The sequence below is a fragment of the Silene latifolia genome, chromosome Y (assembly GCF_048544455.1).
Source record: "Silene latifolia isolate original U9 population chromosome Y, ASM4854445v1, whole genome shotgun sequence".
NCBI lineage: Eukaryota > Viridiplantae > Streptophyta > Magnoliopsida > Caryophyllales > Caryophyllaceae > Silene > Silene latifolia.
The window spans coordinates 466,377,899-466,400,660 of NC_133538.1; the positions used below are offsets into that span (position 1 = coordinate 466,377,899).

The 22,762-nt window shown below is 40.2% G+C and overlaps 1 non-coding gene across 1 annotated transcript; it reads left to right on the top strand.

Annotated features, from left to right (window-relative positions):
- Window positions 1–5,351: 5,351 nt before the first annotated feature.
- Window positions 5,352–5,458, top strand: LOC141637016 (small nucleolar RNA R71). The gene has a single exon (XR_012541580.1). It is a non-coding gene; the product is annotated as a small nucleolar RNA R71 (small nucleolar RNA).
- The last annotated feature ends 17,304 nt before the right edge of the window (window positions 5,459–22,762 follow it).

Sequence of the window (22,762 nt, forward strand, 5' to 3'; positions counted from 1 at the left end):
AAAGTGAACAAGGATAAAACAAACACAATATATACAAGACAATATATACAAAGGAAATGAACTTGTTTTTGGTTTTTCAATTTTTTCAATTTTTTTGATTTTTGAAATTTTTCAATTTTTATGGTTTTTGAATAAAAGTTAAGTGTTAGAATTCCCATCCCCACACTAATATGGGCATTGTCCTCAATGGCCAAAATGATGGAAATTATGCAAAGATGATGCATGATTTCTATACTAAATGCAATTCTACACTAAGCTATACTACATGATGCATGGTTTTTGTTATGACGGAGAGGATAATTTAGATTACCTCCCGTTGTGTATGCATTAACTTCCCCAAACCAAATAAGACACTATTGCTAATGTCAAAGTATTGGGGTAGTTCATGCACACACTATGCTATGCATGAAACTAGATTGTCATTTTGGATTTTACAAAAATGGGAACAATAAAGTAAGAACACCTCAATGGTACCGAGGTGTGAGTCCTTTGATGTTGCTAGGACTAAACCAACAATGATCAAAATGAAATAAAATACAAAGAGATATAGACAAACCATGGGAGTGTAGGAGTCTCCAAGGCTAGTCTTCCATCATGCTATCATCATCATCACTTCCCTCATGAGAAGTGGTCACATTGCCACTTTCCTTGGCACTTTCTTCTTCTTTTTCTCCATCATCTTGTTCATCATCATCTTCACCATCTCTTTCTTCATCTCCACTTGCTTCTTCCTCAATATTATCATCAATTTCTTCACCATTTCCAACAACCTCATTGTCTTCCACCACGTCCCTAGATGCACCCGGAAACAAGGCTTCTTTATCCGCCCAACTAGGCAAAGGACAAGATGGATCAAGGAGTCCTTGCCTAGCTAAATGTAAGAGAGGATGATATTGAGCCAAATATGCATTCTTCCGATCTTCATAAGCTTGCTTGTGCATTGCTTGCATAAGAAGAGTGACATAGTCTTTCCCAATTTCAACTCCTTGCGGTTTGAACTCTTCATACACAAAGGGGTAAGGCGGTATAACAATGAAAGAGGAGGGGGTTTCATGATCACCCTTTTGTTGTTGAATGATGTACTCGGCTTCTTCGGATAGGGGAAGTAAATAGTTGGTCCGGTGGACACTTAAACGACAAATCTTCGCGGGTAAGGTGTATGATCGAGCCTCACTAGTAAGCCACCCATACTTGGTGTCAAGGGGATTGTGAGCAACCCACTTGAACTTGTTAATCATGATAGACATATCAATAAGATGGCCACCTTCCTTAGCCTTGTACTTGTTATCCTTATTGAAATTAGGATCAAAGTGCTTGGCTAGGACCGTGACTAGGCCGCCATTAACAATAACGGTTGTACCCTTCTTCCCACTATCAACATGGAGCCATCTATCAACCAATAGCCTCAAAGAATTGTAAGGCTTGGTATGAATTCTTCCAATATTCAAAGCCGATTCAAGGAGAATAAAATCAAGTCTTGTGAAATGATTGGTGTCTTTCCTAGCAATTATGGTATTTCCCACAACTTTGTGCCATACTCTTATGCCCGGATGATGGACCAAAAGAGCACGACAAGCATGAAAATCATCAAATTTCTTCCCGGAGATTGCCTCCCAAAGAGGCTCGGGGTCATACTTCCCATATTGCTTATGATATTTCTTTTCATCGCTAAGACCCAAAATTTCACCCAATTCCGAAAAGGTAATGCGTCTACTAGTGTTAGCTAGACGAAACTCAATATTTTCCCTATTCTCAACTTTTGTCACTTTTAAAGAACTTAAGAATTCCAAGACAAGGGAGGGGTATGTTACTTCCTTTGTTTCAAACAATTTCTTCAAACCCATGGCATTGAAAAAGGCTTTTGTTTGTTCAAGAACACCCAATTTCTCCAAAGCATCTTTACATATGAATTTGGTGGATTGAATTGATTTCATAGCAAACTTAGCAAATGTCTTTCTATGGGTATCGGAAATAAAAGTTACCTCCGGATAATGCAAGAGTTGATCGATTACTGGAGTAGAAGGTGATGCTCCCATAGAAGTTTGTTGTTGTTGTTGTTGCACTTCCAAATTTGGTGTTGATACCACCATTGCCAAAGCTTTCTTTGTTTGGAGAGCTTTTTGCCTTTTAGAGAGAGCCTTTGCTTTTGGTGCCTTTGTTGCCTTTGTTGCACCCTTTGTCCTTGCCATTTGATGAACTAACCAAGAAAAGAATCAAAAATCTTCAATTTGTAGAATGCCCAAATCGATTTGAAGGTGAAAGGCTTTGCCTTTATGAAATCAAAAATCGACTCAAAGGTTGAAGAATTTGTTCTTGGTTTTGATTGTTATTGAAGATGGAGTGATTGATTTGTTGTTTGAAGGATGGTTTGATTTGATTTTGGTGGATTTTGTTGAGGGTTTTTGTTTTTGTGATGGAGAGGATGAGGGTTTTGATGTTGTGGGTAGTGTTTGTGAATGAATGAATGAATGAATGAAGGTGGGGTGGGTTATAAAGAAGTCGACAATTTCAAAACGCAGGGACAATCCGTGCGGATTGGGCGCAATCCGTGCGGATTCTGCAGCTTCAAAATTTTCAAAATCCCGCCTAGAGACGGGCGGATTCTGGGGAATCCGCTCGGATTCTTTTTGAGGGACGGGCGGATTTTGTGCGGGGGACGGACGGATTTCAGTCCGAGAGATTTTTCTTTGTTTTCTTCACTTCAAGACGGGCGTCTTGTATAAAAGACGGACGAATTTCGTGAGACGGGCGTCTTTCCGTAAATCCGCTCGGATTCTTCAACGATCAAGAAATTTGCAATTTCAGCTCGGCTCAGACGGGCGTCTTCTCAGCAGACGCTCGGATTTGCTGCAGATCGGCGGATTATCAGGAATCCGCTCGGATTCTGGTCCTTTGTACCCGGATTCACTTCATTCGTGCACAATGCATTTCCCTTTACCATTCTTCCATTCTTCTTCATTTCTTGTGTTCTTCATTGTGGGGGCACTACTAAGGCATGAATAGCCTAGGCAATTCCCATCCCCACACTAAGGTAAAGCACTACACATCAATTGAAATCGTTAGTCCCTCCCTCACTTCTCTCTTTTCATGACAATTATTTTGATCAAAGTAAATAAAATCCAAAAATGACAAAAATGCAATACAAAAATTGAAAAGTAAGTTAGGGAGTTAGAAGTATTTACAAGTGGTGGTTTAGGGAGGACTCCACCAAACTCTCATTCTTGATGAGATGTCAAGGGGGCATGTTCAAGGTGTTGTTGATGTTGCTCAACACCTTGAAGAAGTAATCAAAAGCTTGTTCATTGTTATGGTAGAGGTCCTCAATAGACCGTGCCCCTTGTTGTTGATCATGATCGATGGCATGCCCAATGTAGGGATAAAAGATCCCTTCAAATTCGTCGTCCCAAAGACCACAAACTTCATTGAGTTGATCATTGAAAATCTCTTGCTTAGATGGAGACAACTCTCCCAATTTCTTCTCTTGGCCAATGAGGCCATCTTCTTCTTCCTTGGTTGATTTTGATGAGCTTTGCAAGCTCTCCTTGTCACAATTCACTTGCTCTTTGAATGGAGCATCTTCAATTTTCTTCTTCCATTGGAGTTCCGATTTCTTCCTTTCATCTTTTCGGCTATAATGATCAATCATGAAACATGGCTCATGCAAACGAGGAGCTCTCATGGTCTTGTCAAGATTAAAAGTTATGCTTTCATCTCCCACTTCTAGAGTGAGCTCTCCATGTTTCACATCAATCACCGCACCCGCGGTGTGTAGGAAAGGTCTTCCTAAGATGATTGGAATGTTGGAATCTTCCTCCATATCAACAATGACAAAGTCCACCGGGATGAAAAACTTCCCAATTCGCACGGGGACATCTTCCCATATCCCTAATGGTGTCTTCGTCGATCTATCGGCCATTTGAAGAGTGATATTGGTGCATTTAAGCTCTCCTATTCCCAACCTTTTACTCACCGAGTACGGCATGACACTCACACTAGCCCCTAGATCACATAAGGCTTTGTTGATCGTTGTGTCGCCAATGGTACACGGTATTGAGAAGCTTCCCGGATCCTTTAACTTTGGAGGTGAAATCCCTTGAAGTATTGCACTACTCACCTTAGTGAAGGCGATAGTCTCAAGTTTCCGGATCGACTTCTTCTTTGTGAGGATATCTTTCATGTACTTTGCATAGGCCGGACCGTGATTGATTAATTCCGTAAAAGGAATTGAGACTTCTAAGTTCTTCACAATCTCCATGAACTTTCCAAGTTGATCATCAAATTTGGGCTTGGCTTGACGACTTGGAAAAGGAAGTCTAATCACAATGGGCTCCTTTTCTTTGGCCTTGTCTTCATTTTTCTTTGAACTTTCTTCTTTTGATGATTCCCCTTCTTTGGGGCTTTGCACAATTTCTTCCTTTTCACTAGCTTTCACAACTTCATCCTCAACTTGCTTCTTCGGTGCCTCATATCTTGTACCACTTCTCAAGTGAATGGCACTAACCGTTTCATGTCTAGGGGGATTACTTTGAGGTGGTAATTGCCCCTTTTGTCTTTGTGAGCTTGAAGATGCTAGTTGAGTCAATTGTGTTTCCAACATCTTGGTGTGAGCTAGAATGTTGTTGATGGTGGTGTCTTTTGCTTGGCTATCTTTTTGCATTTGAGTGAAAAATTCTTGTTGATTCTTTTGCATTTGGAGGACCGCTTTTTGGACATCAAAACCTTGGTCATTTTGGTGATTGTATGGATTTTGATTTTGGTAACCTTGGTTTTGATTGTAAAAGAGTCTTTGATTTTGATTTCTCATGGGTGGTGGAGTGTATGTTGTTTGAGGGTTTTGAACATTTTGGCTTTTGTATGAGAGATTTGGATGGAACTTGGTGTTTTCATTATAAAAATTTGAATAAGGGGTACCACTTTTGTAAGCTTGGAAAGCATTAACTTGTTCGGTTGTTCCCCTACAATCACTTGGGTCATGACCCAAAGTTCCACAATTCTCACATATCCCACTTGGGATTGATGAGGATGCCGTCATGGCATTGACATGATGCTTTGATGATTTTGAGTTTTCCTCAAGTCTAGCCATAGCTTGTTCAAACTTCAAGTTGATTGTGTCAATGTGAGCACTAAGTTGAGCACCCAATTGAGTAACGGAGTCCACTTCATGCTTTCCTCCTCTAGTAGCCTTGCGAGGCCTACTATATTGTGAATTATGGACCGCCATTTCCTCAATCTTGTTCCATGTTTGATTGTCATCAACTTCGGTGAACATTCCATTTGATCCCATATTGAGAATGTTCCTTGAATCTTCATATAAACCATTCCAAAATTGTTGCACTAAAAACCATTCGCTAAGTCCATGGTGAGGACATGAGCGACAAATACCTTTGAACCGCTCCCAAGCTTCATACAAAGATTCTTCATCCCTTTGCTTAAAACCCGTAATTTGAGCTCTTAGCATGTTAGTCTTTTCCGGTGGGTAGAATTTTTTGTAGAAAGCTAGAGCTAACTTCTTCCAAGAATCTATTCCAAGGGTGGCCTTATCAAGGCCCTTCAACCATTGCTTTGCGGTGCCGATTAACGAAAAAGGAAATAAGACCCATCTTATTTGGTCTTGAGTCACGCCCGTTTGAGAGATAGCATCACAATAATCGCAAAAGGTTTCCATATGAGAATGAGGGTCCTCACTAGGCATTCCCCCGAATTGGCTCCTCTCAACTAGTTGGATGAAGGCGGACTTGGCAATAAAATTACCGGTTAGATGTTGCGGTGTAGGAGTACCATTTGGTAGATTCTCCTCGGTGGGTATAGAGTGTGACGAGAATTTAGGCATTGTAGGTGGATTTTGTGTGGTATTGTTTAATGGGTTCTCTTCTCCTTGTATTGCGAAAGGATTGACAAACTCACTAGTGGGTTGAACAACTTCACCAACACCTCCCAAATTCCTCCTAACAAGTCTCCTATTATTCGTCAAGGTTCTTTCGATTTCACGGTCAAAAGGTAACAAATCTCTTTGTAACCTTCTAGACATGCAAAATATCAAACAACTCGAAAACAATAAGAACAAGCCTTGAGGAGTTTTTACTTCCCCAAGGTGAAAAAGACACAACTAATAACAATAAAAGAAATCTTAAATCAATTAAACACCGTCCCCGGCAACGGCGCCATTTTTGATCGAGGCCATTCCGTGTTCACAATTAAGCATATGTGGTCGTTGGTCAATGGTCGATACAAAACACAATTTATACTTCACAAACAACTCTACAATTAGTAAAGAGGCAAGTAAAGGTCGGATCCCAAGCGACGGGTATTGAAATGAGAATTCTATTGTAACTAGTAGTGTCTAGGGGGGTGTCACAAATTGGGTTGATGTAGAAGGTTACTAAACTAGAATATCAATGAAAATAAACAAGCAAGATGAATAAAAAGGGGTGTAAACAATTGATTAAAAGCACTAGGGTGTCATGGGTTCATAGGGGAATCATGGGATATGATCATACAAACATGTTCTCAAATTATAAGCAAGCAATTATTGTTGTGATGGATTGAGTTGGGTTATATCTTACAATCCTAGGAAAGTTTGGGTCCCGGAGCCGAATCGATTAGATTGTACAACACCTACAAGTCGACTTAATCTTTCCTACTCAACACATGCATGGTCTAACAAGACTCGAGTTGGGTTATGTCTTACAAGTCAAGTTGAAAGGATAGAAGATGATAGTAAATGCAAGGATTCATAGGCTTAGCATTTCATCAAATATAACATGTGCATGTATTAAGATCAAAACAAGCAAGTAAATAAGATATGAAAGCATATTGATTTAAGCATGAATCATTCCCCATGTTGGTTTCCCCTAATCACCCATTAAACCCTAGCTAAGAGACTACTCACTCATTATCATATTGATCATGCTAGAAAGGTTGTCAATCATACTAACATAATGAAACATGATGAATAAATGAAAGTAATTAACAATAATTAAAAAGGGATTAAGAGATTATACCTACTAATGATTCCAATAATAAAGCAAGAATAATAGAAGTACTTGAATCCTAGATTGAGAGGTTGTCAATCTCCCAATAATAACCCAAATAATCTTCAATTACCCAAAATAAAGGAAGAACAAGAGAGAGATTAAAGAACTAAAACTTGGATTAAAGCTTGATTAATACTTGATTACAATATTGAAGAGAGATTTGATTGATATTAACTACACTAATTATTGATAAGAAGAACATGCTCCTCTAATTTAGACTAATGGGGTATTTATAGTGAAAATTAGGGAGGATACATTAGGGTTAACTAAGAGCTAAACTAGTAATTACACTTTTTAAGTTGAGCAAGGAGAATCCGGTATTTTCTGAGAGAAGGGCTTCTCTTTTCGTAGCTTGAAGAATGAAAATCGTCTTTGCATCGAAATCCGTGCGGATCGAGTCGGGACGGCCGGATTTGCTGGGCAATCCGAGCGGATCCTTGGGCAAGACGCCGGATTTGTGAGGGGAATCCGAGCGGATTCCAATGTGGGGACGCTCGGATTGGGTGGACGGACGGGCGGATTTGGTACAATCCGTTCGGATTGTAGTTCAGCGTCAATTCTTCTTCTTTTCTTCCCTTTTCTTCATAAATTCCTTGGGGATTTCCTCGGGGACTCAAGGATCCTTTTCTCAACATTGTTCTTCTACTATGATATGTACAAAGGCCTTCTAGTCTTGTCTCTCCTTGATGCTTGGTCATTGAATACAATCAATCTAGCCTCGTTTTGCCATGAAAATGCAAGATTCTTACTCCTTTCCTACCAAGGGATCAAAATCTCAAAGAATATGCGAAACAAAGAACTAAAGATAAGAAATGACCCAAATAGGCACTAAAAAGCATGGAAACGATGGTAATTCGGGGGCTAAATATGCGCCAATTATGGTCACATCAAATATCCCCAAACCGAACCTTTGCTCGTCCCGAGTAAAGAGGTGACAAAGACTAGGACCAATACTAACCTAACCTAATAATAATAGCCGATATGAGACAATTAGCGGGTCTCACTCCGCCCCTTCAACTCACAACAAGACAACCATGAGGTAGGATGCCTTCTTGCAAGGCAAGGTGGGTCTTGCCAAAATGGCGACACATCCAAACATTAAAGCACAAAAAATCACATAATGGATGCATCTACAAAAAGAATAGCCACTTTCCTCATCCACTAAAACTTGGATTAAAACTTGATTAATACTTGATTAATACTTGATTACAATATTGAAGAGAGATTTGATTGATATTAACTACACTAATTATTGATAAGAAGAACATGCTCCTCTAATTAGACTAATGGGGTATTTATAGTGAAAATTAGGGAGGATGCATTAGGGTTAACTAAGGGCTAAACTAGTAATTACACTTTTTAAGTTGAGCAAGGAGAATCCGGTATTTTCTGAGAGAAGGGCTTCTCTTTTCGTAGCTTGAAGAATGAAAATCGTGCTGTACTGAAATCCGTGCGGATTAGAGTCGGGACGGCCGGATCTGGGCTGGGCAATCCGAGCGGATCCTTGGGCAAGACGCTCGGATTTGTGAGGGGGAATCCGAGCGGATTCCAATGTGGGACGCTCGGATTGGGCTGGACGGACGGGCGGATTTGGTACAATCCGTTCGGATTGTAGTTCAGCGTCAATTCTTCTTCTTTTCTTCATAAATTCCTTGGGGATTTCCTCGGGGACTCAAGGATCCTTTTCTCAACATTGCTCTTCTACTATGATATGTACAAAGGCCTTCTAGTCTTGTCTCTCCTTGATGCTTGGTCATTGAATACAATCAATTTAGCCTCGTTTTGCCATGAAAATGCAAGATTCTTACTCCTTTCCTACCAAGGGATCAAAATCTCAAAGAATATGCGAAACAAAGAACTAAAGATAAGAAATGACCCAAATAGGCACTAAAAAGCATGGAAACGATGGAAATTCGGGGGCTAAATATGCGCCAATTATGGTCACATCAAATATCCCCAAACCGAACCTTTGCTCGTCCCGAGTAAAGAGGTGACAAAGACTAGAACCAATACTAACCTAACCTAATAATAATAGCCGATATGAGACAATTAGCGGGTCTCACTCCGCCCCTTCAACTCACAACAAGACAACCATGAGGTAGGATGCCTTCTTGCAAGGCAAGGTGGGTCTTGCCAAAATGGCGACACATCCAAACATTAAAGCACAAAAAAAAATCACATAATGGATGCATCTACAAAAAGAATAGCCACTTTCCTCATCTAAGTGGCGGAAATTATCTACAAGGGAAGCAATTCAAGGGTACACAATCCTTCATAGATGCAATTTGTTCAAACTACTAGGCCTAGAAGGATACCAATAAATCACCTCCAAAAGGTGTCAAGCTAGGGTACCTTTGTCCTCAATCGTTAAATGCTTTTGTCAAGAGTAGACTCCCTATGGTGTTAGAAACACTGGAGGATCGCGGAATTCCCCCTCTTGCCTAGACAAGAAGAAGGGTCGTCCCCCTCTCTACCATGCACAAAAATGGATACGATGGATAAAGGGATCAATAGATATTTGAGTTTCATTTTGGGAGTTTGCTTTGTTTTTTTTTTCCCCCCAAATTTCTTGTGGCATATAACATTTGAGAACACTTTCTTGCCATTTCTTTTTTGATTTTTGGCATTTCAACACTTGACAACTTTTTGCATTTCTTTTTGAACATTTTCAAAGTCACCCCAATTAGTAACGAGGGTGCCTTGTATTTGAAGCTTAGGAGTTCTATTGTTGCTCCTCTTTTCATTTGATGCATTTTTGCAAACTTTCTTTCACTTTTCATTTCTTTGAACTCAAATTGATTTCTTTTTGTGCCCATTCCCTTTTTGTGACAAAAAATGTGGTAGAACATGGATGAATGATGGAAGTATGCATGGTTTCAAGGGTCACCTTGGAATAAACGGTAGCCAAGGAGTTATCACACCACAAGGTACTCTTGACTAGGCCTTAAACCATGGGTCAAAGGATACTAGCATGACACATCCTAGGGTGTTTTACAAGTATTCTAACAAGCAAAGTCTTAAGAAGAAAAAGCATCTACTAGGGCCTATAAACACTTGTCAAGCTTCCAAAGTAGACGGTTTCGCAAAATTTTTCTAACCATGCAACTACATGCCATGATGCAACTAGCATATAAACATCCTAATGCAAATGATTCTACCAACTAATATGGCATATAAACTAAATGCAATCCTAAGTTCACATTGTTATACCGCATCAATCAAAATAAAGCCACATAGTCATTAACATAAAGAGGAAAAAGGAGATTGGAAAGATCATACCATGCGGTCTTCAATACCCTCATGTCTCGGATGTGGCGTAGTCAATCAAAGTGAACAAGGATAAAACAAACACAATATATACAAGACAATATATACAAAGGAAATGAACTTGTTTTTGGTTTTTCAATTTTTATGCTTTTTGAAATTTTTCAATTTTTATGCTTTTTGAATAAAAGTTAAGTGTTAGAATTCCCATCCCCACACTAATATGGGCATTGTCCTCAATGGCCAAAATGATGGAAATTATGCAAAGATGATGCATGATTTCTATACTAAATGCAATTCTACACTAAGCTATACTACATGATGCATGGTTTTTGTTATGACGGAGAGGATAATTTAGATTACCTCCCGTTGTGTATGCATCAACTTCGCCAAACCAGATAAGACACTATTGCTAATGTCAAAGCATTGGGGTAGTTCATGCACACACTATGCTATGCATGAAACTAGATTGTCATTTTGGATTTTACAAAAATGGGAACAAAAAGTAAGAACACCTCAATGGTACCGAGGTGTGAGTCCTTTGATGTTGCTAGGACTAAACCAACAATGATCAAAATGAAATAAAATACAAAGAGACAAGATACAAAGCTCTTTTCATGAAAAATAAAGATAAAGAGAAGAGATAAGAAAACTTCACTTGAACTAAGGTGGGTGCCTCTTGCCCGCTCCACCTAGTGATGAAGTAATCTCCTAGATATCGGCATCATCTCCTTCAATATCGGTATCCCAAATATCCCTAGAAGCATCACTTAAGCTTGGATCCATGAACTCATCTTCTTCACTCTCAAGTTTCACCGTGTCATCTCCACAAGAGTCCCCACTTTCTTCCCCTTTGCGACCGTTCGCTCCTTCATTAGCCTTCTCCGAGTTAGGAAAGAGCAATTCCATTTGAGCCCATGAGGGGAAAGCTCCTTCCTCACTAATCCGTCCTTTTTGAGCCATCTCATAGTATTGGGGGTAAAGAGCATAATAAGTGTCCACGGAGGTCTCATATTGACGGTAGTGTAAATCTTGCAAAATTCCCGTGACAAAGTCGTCACGGGGGACGATGAAGGGATTTGGATGGTTATATGGTTGGTAGGGAAAGGGGTAAGGAGGCACTTTTATCCTCTCATTTTGAGTTTGTTGTTCTTGTTGTGGTGGTGGATTTTGTGGAGGTGGAGTTTGCCTTTTTTGACTTGGGATGAGGTAGGAGGGCATTGGGGACAAGCTTCCTCTTCTTGGGGAGACCCGTGGTAGATCATGCATTGGGAGATAGAGTGGATCGCTCCCTTTTGTCAACCACTTTATCCTCTTATCAACCCCCTCAAGGGTTATCCAATGGTGTTGGACGATAAGGAGATCTTCATTAATTCTCGTGTTCCCCGCAAGTGGAGTGTACTCATTGTTCTCATTGAACCTTGGGTTGAAGTGCTTTGCAAGTCTAGTTATAAGTCCACCATTCACTATGTGCTTCATTCCATCATCATTCCCATTTCGAAATTTTGCCCATTTCTCTAGCATAACTAGAGGTGCATTGAATTGATACCCATCTCTCCCTTGAATGTTGAGGTATGATTCCATGAATACAAGGTCCAATTGGTTGACAATGGCCGGATCACGGCGGGCGAAAAGAGTACCCGAAAGAAATCTATATGTAAGCCTCAAGATCGGGTTTTGGATGTGAAAAGCAAGACACTCTTTGGTAAGAATGAAATCCCGGCCCGTCATGGCCCTCCACAATGGTGCAACATTATACTTTTTGGGCTTTGATGTTCGGGTAGGCGAAACATCAAGTCCGAACACATTGGCAAACTCGACAAGGGTCATCATTCTAGAGACATTCTCCAACCTAAACTCTATGCAAATAGTCTTGTTCAAGGTTGTGATTCTCAAAAAGCTTAAGAATTCTAGCACAAGGGACCGATATGTTGGCTCATACATGCGAAAGAGAGTCGAAAGACCAAAAACCTCAAAGAGTGCTTCTACTTGGTGAAAGATTCCAAGCTTTCTTAAGGTATCATGACAAAGAAATTTAGTGGGAAGAATATTCTTACTTAAGAGTCGATGGAAGACCAATCGCTGCACATCATCAAGGAATTCCACATTCGAGAAATCATCGAGCCTTGTGAGGTCTACAATCTCTACATGCTCCCTTCTAATGGTGTTGAGATGTGAGGTAGAGGAACTTCCCACCATCCTTGGTCTTCTTGCACTTCTAAAGGAGGATCTCCTTGGTGCCATTCTTGCTTCTTTTGTTGGGTTCTTTTGATTTGAAGATTTGCTAAGGATGTTCCTTGTTGATTGAGAATTGGAAACCCTAGAAAATTGGGGATTTTTAATTTTGAGGGCAAAGAGAGTGATTTGGATATGCATGGGAGTCATAAGGAGGTGGGTTTTATAGGGTAAGTGGAAGGAGTAGTGATGTGTCATTATATGGGTGGTGGGGTGTAATTTAATTGAGAAAAGTCGGGCCGAAAAACGGGCAGGGAGACGAGCGGATTCGAAGGCAAGACGCTCGGATTCTTCTCTCACGGGACGGGCGGATTCTGGGCAATACGCCCGGATTCTGCCACAGAGTAAAATCCCAAAATTTTTCTCGCCACAAGACGGGCGTCTTCTTCCTTAGGACGCTCGGATTCTTCATCAGTCCAGAAATCTTCAATTTCTCAACACAGCTGGACGCGCGGTTTCTCCCCTGGACGTCCGGATTCTGTCAGGACGCCCGGATTCCCGGGAATCCGCTCGGATTCTGGCTGCGAGCTTTGACTTTTTCTTCTTTCTTTCAATGCATCCCCACACTTAGGAATTTGCTCCTTCCTTCATTCAAAAACTTGTTATTAACCCTCCCTCACTTACGCTCATGAAAAGAGTTTATGACATTTATTAAAATAAAAGCAATAATAAATACAAGTTAGAGGGTTAGTATATTTACAAATGGTGGTTTAGGGAGGACTCCACCAAACTCTCCCTTAGATGGTCCTTTCAAGGGGGAGGAGGCCCGAGGTAGGTAGCCTCTACCTCTCCAACAAATGCTCCTTCATAGTATGGCTTCAACCTTTGACCATTTACCTTGAACTTGCTTCCATCTTCCGCCTTGAGTTCGAAATCTCCATATTTTCCAACTTCGGTTATCACATAGGGACCCATCCATCTAGAGTTCAATTTTCCCGGAAAGAGTCGGTAGCGGGAGTTGAATAGAAGAACTTTGTCTCCCTTGTGCAAGGCCTTTTGTCGAATTCTCTTATCATGAAGCAATTTTGTTATTTCTTTGTAAATCTTTGCATTCTCATAAGATTGTAGTCGGAATTCCTCCAACTCTTGGATTTGGATCATCCTCTTTTGACCACTTAATTTGAGATCAAGATTGAGTGCTCGGATTGCCCAATAGGCCTTGTACTCCAATTCGATTGGCAAATGACATGCTTTTCCATATACAAGCTTGTAGGGGGAGGCACCAATGGGAGTCTTATAGGCCGTCCTATAAGCCCAAAGAGCATCATCAAGCTTTGTGCTCCAATCTTTCCGAGTCTTGTTCACAACTTTTTCAAGAATTTGCTTGATCTCTCTATTTGAAATTTCCACTTGACCGCTTGTTTGAGGATGATATCCCAAGCCGGTTCGATGTTGAACACCATATTTGGTCAAAAGGGATGCAAGCTTTTTATCATGGAAATGGGTTCCTCCATCACTAATGATAGCTCTAGGAACTCCAAATCGTGGGAAAATTATCTTCTTGAAAAGCTTGGTGACCGTTTTCGCATCATCATTTGGGATGGCAATTGCCTCTACCCACTTTGAAACATAATCTACGGCCACAAGGATGTACTTGTTCCCATTGGATGTCACAAAGGGTCCTTGGTAGTCAATTCCCCAAACATCGAAAATCTCCACCTCTAGAATGCCCCTTTGTGGCATTTCGTTTCTCCAAGATATATTTCCCGTACTTTGACAAGCATCACAATGAATGATGAATTCTCTTGTATCTTGAAACATTGTGGGCCAATAGAAGCCCGATTGGAGAATTTTTGCAACGGTTCTTCTTGCTCCATGGTGCCCACCGTAGGGTGATGAATGACATCCTTCCAAGATTCCTTGGATTTCCCATTAAGGGATGCATCTTCGGTAGAGCCCATCGCTACACTCCTTGTAGAGGTTTGGGTCATCCCAAAAGTACCTCTTCACTTCGAATAGGAATCTCTTCCTTTGGTTGTGGTTCAAGTTAGGAGGGAGCACCTTTCCAACAATATAATTGGCATAATCGGCAAACCATGGGGTGATGTGCCTTTCAAGTTGAGTTTGAATAGCCATCAAAATATCGTCGGGGAATGAGTCATTGATCGGGGTTTCTCCATTTTCATCATGAAACCGGATTCTTGACAAGTGATCCGCTACTACATTCTCGGCTCCTTTCTTGTCTCTTATTTCCAAATCAAATTCTTGAAGAAGCAAAATCCATCTCAACAATCTTGGTTTTGCCTCCTTCTTTATCAAGAGATGTCGGAGAGCACGGTGATCCGAAAATACAATCACCTTGGATCCAAGCAAGTAGGAACGGAATTTATCCAAAGCATAAACAATGGCAAGAAGCTCCTTTTCGGTTGTATCGTAATTCACTTGAGAAGGGTCGAGGGTTTTGCTTATGTAATAGATGGCATGAAGAGCTCTCCCTACCCGTTGGCCAAGAACCGCTCCAACGGCGTAGTTGCTAGCGTCACACATAATCTCGAAAGGTAACTCCCAATTTGGGGGTTGGATGATTGGTGCCGAGATCAATGCTTCTTTGATTCTATTAAAAGCTCCAACACACTCGTCAAGAATTGGAATTGGGCATCTTTAAGCAAAAGTTGAGTGAGGGGTTTGGCTATTTTCGAAAAATCTTTTATGAAACGACGATAAAAACCCGCGTGACCGAGAAAACTTCTCACCCCTCTAACATTCACGGGAGGTGGGAGTTTCTCTATCACCTCAACTTTAGCTTTATCGACCTCGATGCCCTTTTCCGAAATCAAGTGACCCAAAACAATTCCTTCATTGACCATGAAATGACACTTTTCCCAATTTAAAACAAGACTAACATCTTCACATTTTTGCAATACAAGAGAAAGATTATGCAAGCATGAGTCAAAGTCCTTTCCATAAACACTAAAATCATCCATAAAAACTTCCATTATGGTCTCTAGATAATCGGAGAAGACACTAATCATGCATCTTTGGAAAGTAGCGGGGGCATTACATAATCCAAAAGGCATCCTTCTAAATGCAAAAGTGCCATAAAGGCACGTGAAGGTGGTCTTATGTTGGTCATCCGGGTGTATAGGGATTTGGAAGAATCCCGAATACCCGTCAAGGTAAATAAAAAATTTGTTAGAGGCTAACCTCTCAAGCATTTGGTCAATGAATGGTAAGGGGAAGTGATCTTTCCTTGTTGCGGAGTTTAATTTACGGTAGTCAATGCACATACGCCAACCGGTGATCATCCTTGTGGGTATTAATTCATTCTTTTCATTTGTCACTACCGTAGTACCTCCTTTCTTAGGTACCACTTGGACGGGGCTAACCCACAAAGAATCCGATATGGGATATATGATTTCCGCATCAAGTAATTTCATGACTTCTCCTTTGACATCTTCTTGCATGTGGGGGTTTAATCTTCTTTGGGGTTGAATGGTAGGTCTATGGTCGTCCTCTAGATGAATCCTATGCATGCAAAAGTTGGGACTTATCCCCTTAAGGTCATCTAGACTATAACCTATAGCCTTCTCATGTTGTTTCAACACATTAAGTAATTTTCCCAATTGGTCATCATCAAGTCTATCATTAACAATTACGGGTTTGGTCTTTGATTCATCAAGGTAAGCATATTTCAAATTTGGGGGAAGGGGTTTCAAAGTAGGAGTTTGTACCTCATTTTCCTCCTTTGGAGTTTCATTGAGAATTTGCTCCATCTCCATTAAACATTCCATTCTCATGACATACTCTTCTTCACTTTCATGAACCTCATCATATTCGAATTCCATGATGGGTTCCTCTTGCTCTTGAGTTTGTAGAATATCCTCTAGGATGGATTGCTCATCCTCTATGGGCTGACATGCTTCCACTAGAATATTATGCACCAACTCAGATTGTGCATGAGTGAGTTCCTTGTTAGCTAGAGCGGCCTCAAAGAGATCCACCTCCAACTCCCAATACATGCTCTTAGCCTTACTTGCTTCTAAGGCCTCTAATGCTTGCATGGGATCCTTGAAGTAAGGGATACTCAAGTGGTCCTCTACAAAACAATCTATGAAATCCATTCTCGCAAAATATCAAACAACTTGAAAACGATTAGAGCAAACCTTGAGGAGTTTTACTTCCCCAAGGTGAAAAAGGCACAACTAATAACAATAAAAGAAATCTTAAATCAATTAAACACCGTCCCCGGCAACGGCGCCATTTTTGATCGAGGCCATTTCGTGTTCACAATTAAGCATATGTGGTCGTTGGTCAATGGTCGATACAAAACACAATTTATACTTCACAAACAACTCTACAATTAGTAAAGAGGCAAGTAAAGGTCGGATCCCAAGGACGGGTATTGAAATGAGAATTCTATTGTAACTAGTAGTGTCTAGGGGTGTCACAAATTGGGTTGATGTAGAAGGTTACTAAACTAGAATATCAATGAAAATAAACAAGCAAGATGAATAAAAAGGGGTGTAAACAATTGATTAAAAGCACTAGGGTGTCATGGGTTCATAGGGGAATCATGGGATATGATCATACAAACATGTTCTCAAATTATAAGCAAGCAATTATTGTTGTGATGGATTGAGTTGGGTTATATCTTACAATCCTAGGAAAGTTTGGGTCCCGGAGCCGAATCGATTAGATTGTACAACACCTACAAGTCGACTTAATCTTTCCTACTCAACACATGCATGGTCTAACAAGACTCGAGTTGGGTTATGTCTTACAAGTCAAGTTGAAAGGATAGAAGATGATAGTAAATGCAAGGATTCATAGGCTTAGCATTTCATCAAATATAACATGTGCATGTATTAAGATCAAAACAAGCAAGCAAATAAGATATGAAAGCATATTGATTTAAGCATGAATCATTCCCCATGTTGGTTTCCCCTAATCACCCATTAAACCCTAGCTAAGAGACTACTCACTCATTATCATATTGATCATGCTAGAAAGGTTGTCAATCATACTAACATAATGAAACATGATGAATAAATGAAAGTAATTAACAATAATTAAAAAGGGATTAAGAGATTATACCTACTAATGATTCCAATAATAAAGCAAGAATAATAAAAGTACTTGAATCCTAGATTGAGAGGTTGTCAATCTCCTAATAATAACCCAAATAATCTTCAATTACCCAAAATAAAGGAAGAACAAGAGAGAGATTAAAGAACTAAAACTTGGATTAAAACTTGATTAATACTTGATTAATACTTGATTACAATATTGAAGAGAGATTTGATTGATATTAACTACACTAATTATTGATAAGAAGAACATGCTCCTCTAATTAGACTAATGGGGTATTTATAGTGAAAATTAGGGAGGATGCATTAGGGTTAACTAAGGGCTAAACTAGTAATTACACTTTTTAAGTTGAGTAAGGAGAATCCGGTATTTTCTGAGAGAAGGGCTTCTCTTTTCGTAGCTTGACGAATGAAAATCGTGCTGTACTGAAATCCGTGCATATTAGAGTCGGGACGGCCGGATCTGGACTGAGGAATCCGAGCGGATCCTTGGGCAAGAAGCTCGGATTTGTGAGGGGGAATCCGAGCGGATTCCAATGTGGGACGCTCGGATTGGGCTGGACGGACGGGCGGATTTGGTACAATCCGTTCGGATTGTAGTTCAGCGTCAATTCTTCTTCTTTTCTTCATAAATTCCTTGGGGATTTCCTCGGGGACTCAAGGATCCTTTTCTCAACATTGCTCTTCTACTATGATATGTACAAAGGCCTTCTAGTCTTGTCTCTCCTTGATGCTTGGTCATTGAATACAATCAATTTAGCCTCGTTTTGCCATGAAAATGCAAGATTCTTACTCCTTTCCTACCAAGGGATCAAAATCTCAAAGAATATGCGAAACAAAGAACTAAAGATAAGAAATGACCCAAATAGGCACTAAAAAGCATGGAAACGATGGAAATTCGGGGGCTAAATATGCGCCAATTATGGTCACATCAAATATCCCCAAACCGAACCTTTGCTCGTCCCGAGTAAAGAGGTGACAAAGACTAGGACCAATACTAACCTAATCTAATAATAATAGCCGATATGAGACAATTAGCGGGTCTCACTCCGCCCCTTCAACTCACAACAAGACAACCATGAGGTAGGATGCCTTCTTGCAAGGCAAGGTGGGTCTTGCCAAAATGGCGACACATCCAAACATTAAAGCACAAAAATCACATAATGGATGCATCTACAAAAAGAATATCCACTTTCCTCATCTAAGTGGCGGAAATTATCTACAAGGGAAGCAATTCAAGGGTACACAATCCTTCATAGATGCAATTTGTTCAAACTACTAGGCCTAGAAGGATACCAATAAATCACCTCCAAAAGGTGTCAAGCTAGGGTACCTTTGTCCTCAATCATTAAATGCTTTTGTCAAGAGTAGACTCCCTATGGTGTTAGAAACACTGGAGGATCGCGGAATTCCCCCTCTTGCCTAGACAAGAAGAAGGGTCGTCCCCTCTCTACCATGCACAAAAATGGATACGATGGATAAAGGGATCAATAGATATTTGAGTTTCATTTTGGGAGTTTGCTTTGTTTTTTTTTGTTTTTCCCCCCAAATTTCTTGTGGCATATAACATTTGAGAACACTTTCTTGCCATTTCTTTTTTATTTTTGGCATTTCAACACTTGACAACTTTTTGCATTTCTTTTTGAACATTTTCAAAGTCACCCCAATTAGTAACGAGGGCGCCATTTTTGATCGAGGCCATTTCGTGTTCACAATTAAGCATATGTGGTCGTTGGTCAATGGTCGATAAAAAACAAAATTTATACTTTACAAACAACTCTACAATTAGTAAAGAGGCAAGTAAAGGTCGGATCCCAAGGGACGGGTATTGAAATGAGAATTCTATTGTAACTAGTAGTGTCTAGGGGGTGTCACAAATTGGGTTGATGTAGAAGGTTACTAAACTAGAATATCAATGAAAATAAACAAGCAAGATGAATAAAAAGGGGTGTAAACAATTGATTAAAAGCACTAGGGTGTCATGGGTTCATAGGGGAATCATGGGATATGATCATACAAACATGTTCTCAAATTATAAGCAAGCAATTATTGTTGTGATGGATTGAGTTGGGTTATATCTTACAATCCTAGGAAAGTTTGGGTCCCGGAGCCGAATCGATTAGATTGTACAACACCTACAAGTCGACTTAATCTTTCCTACTCAACACATGCATGGTCTAACAAGACTCGAGTTGGGTTATGTCTTACAAGTCAAGTTGAAAGGATAGAAGATGATAGTAAATGCAAGGATTCATAGGCTTAGCATTTCATCAAATATAACATGTGCATGTATTAAGATCAAAACAAGCAAGCAAATAAGATATGAAAGCATATTGATTTAAGCATGAATCATTCCCCATGTTGGTTTCCCCTAATCACCCATTAAACCCTAGCTAAGAGACTACTCACTCATTATCATATTGATCATGCTAGAAAGGTTGTCAATCATACTAACATAATGAAACATGATGAATAAATGAAAGTAATTAACAATAATTAAAAAGGGATTAAGAGATTATACCTACTAATGATTCCAATAATAAAGCAAGAATAATAGAAGTACTTGAATCCTAGATTGAGAGGTTGTCAATCTCCCAATAATAACCCAAATAATCTTCAATTACCCAAAATAAAGGAAGAACAAGAGAGAGATTAAAGAACTAAAACTTGGATTAAAGCTTGATTAATACTTGATTACAATATTGAAGAGAGATTTGATTGAAATTAACTACACTAATTATTGATAAGAAGAACATGCTCCTCTAATTTAGACTAATGGGGTATTTATAGTGAAAATTAGGGAGGATGCATTAGGGTTAACTAAGGGCTAAACTAGTAATTACACTTTTTAAGTTGAGCAAGGAGAATCCGGTATTTTCTGAGAGAAGGGCTTCTCTTTTCGTAGCTTGAAGAATGAAAATCGTGCTGTACTGAAATCCGTGCTGATCAGAGTCGGGATGGCCGGATTTGGGCTGGGCAATCCGAGCGGATCCTTGGGCAAGATGCTCGGATTTGTGAGGGGGAATCCGAGCGGATTCCAAGGTGGGACGCTCGGATTGGGCTAGACGGACGGGCGGATTTGGTACAATCCGTTCGGATTGTAGTTCAGCGTCAATTCTTCTTCTTTTCTTCCCTTTTCTTCATAAATTCCTTGGGGATTTCCTCGGGGACTTAAGGATCCTTTTCTCAACATTGCTCTTCTACTATGATATGTACAAAGGCCTTCTAGTCTTGTCTCTCCTTGATGCTTGGTCATTGAATACAATCAATCTAGCCTCGTTTTGCCATGAAAATGCAAGATTCTTACTCCTTTCCTACCAAGGGATCAAAATCTCAAAGAATATGCGAAACAAAGAACTAAAGATAAGAAATGACCCAAATAGGCACTAAAAAGCATGGAAACGATGGTAATTCGGGGGCTAAATATGCGCCAATTATGGTCACATCAATAATGGGACTATTCCCGCATTCGATTTTTCTACATATGGCATGTGTGAATCATGTCTCATTGGCAAGATGACTCGAATTTCCTTCAAAGGTGTTGGAATGCGCGCTAGTGACCTATTAGGACTCATACATACTAATGTTTGTGGACCTATGTCAATTACCGCTAGAGATGGCTATAGATATTTTATCACTTTCACGGACGATTTGAGTAGATACAGTTATGTCTACTTAATGAAGCATAAAAGTGAGTCCTTTGAGAAATTCAAGGAATACCGAACAGGTACGTAGAACCAACGGGTAGAAAGGTTAAAGCACTTCGTTCGGATCGGGGTGGCGAATATCTTTCAAATGAGTTTGATCAACACCTGAAAGACTGTGGAATCGTTTTGCGATTAACTCCACCGAACACCTCAATTGAATGGTGTGTCCGAACGGAGAAATCGAACCTTACTTGATATGGTTCGATCCATGATGAGTCACACGGTAGTGCCTGATTCATTATGGAGTTTTGCTCTTTTGTCAGCTGCTCTTATACTTAACCGAAGTCCGTCTAAAGCTGTCGAAAAGACTCCATATGAAATGTGGAAGGGAACGGTACCTAACTTGTCCTTTATTCGGGTTTGGGGCTGCGAGGCTTATGTCAAGTGGAGACACGAGGATAAGCTCGGCCCGCGATCGGTCAAGACATACTTTATAGGTAATCAAAAAGGAACATTTGGTCATTACTTCTATTCGCCTACCGAACATCGAGTTTTTGTTGCGGCTAGTGCGACGTTCTTAGAGAAAGAATTTCTCGAGAACAAGACGAGTAATAGAACCTTCGAGCTGTCGGAGATTCCAGAACCAGTGACCGAGGAATAGATGGAGGAAGTTGTTCCTCCAACTGATGATACGGTTAATATTCCTGAGGAACCTAGGAGGTCGGGTAGAGTCTCTCATCCTCCGGACAGATACATTGGTATGGTCGATGAGAATGACGTTTTACTCCTAGGGAGTAATGAACCCGTTACCTATAAAGGTGTTGTGACATGTTCCGACTCAAAGCTATGGCTCGAAGCCATGCAATCCGAGATGGACTCCATGTATGAGAATGATGTATGGGATCTAGTTTATTTACCTAATAAGGTAAAACTTCTACAGTGCAAATGGCTTTACAAGATAAAGCATTCTGTAGACGCGCAACCAGATACCTATAAGGCACGACTTGTGGCAAAAGGTTTCACTCAAGTGCACGGATTGCATTATGATGAGATTTTTGCACCTGTAGTCATGCTACGTTCCATTCGGATAATCTTAGCGATAGCCGCATTTCATGATTATGAAATTTGGCAAATGGATGTGAAAACCGCCTTCTTAAACGGTTATTTGGAGGAAGAGTTGTACATGGTGCAACCCGTAGGTTTCATAGATCCTGGACATCCTAAGAAAGTATGCAAGCTTAAGTGTTCCATTTATGGACTTAAGCAAGCTTCTCAGAGTTGGAATCATCGTTTCGACAAGGTGATATAAGAGTATGGCTTCACTCGATCGGTCGAGGAACCATGCTTATATATCAATTCGAGTGGGAGCAAGATTGTATTCTTGATATTGTATGTCGATGACATACTCTTGATTTGGAATGACATTCCTCTCCTATCTTCGGTTAAAGAATGGTTGAAGAACCATTTCCAGATGAAAGATCTGGGTGAGGCACAGCGCATTCTGGGAATCCGTATCTACCGAGATAGATCACGACGGACGTTATCACTTAGTCAG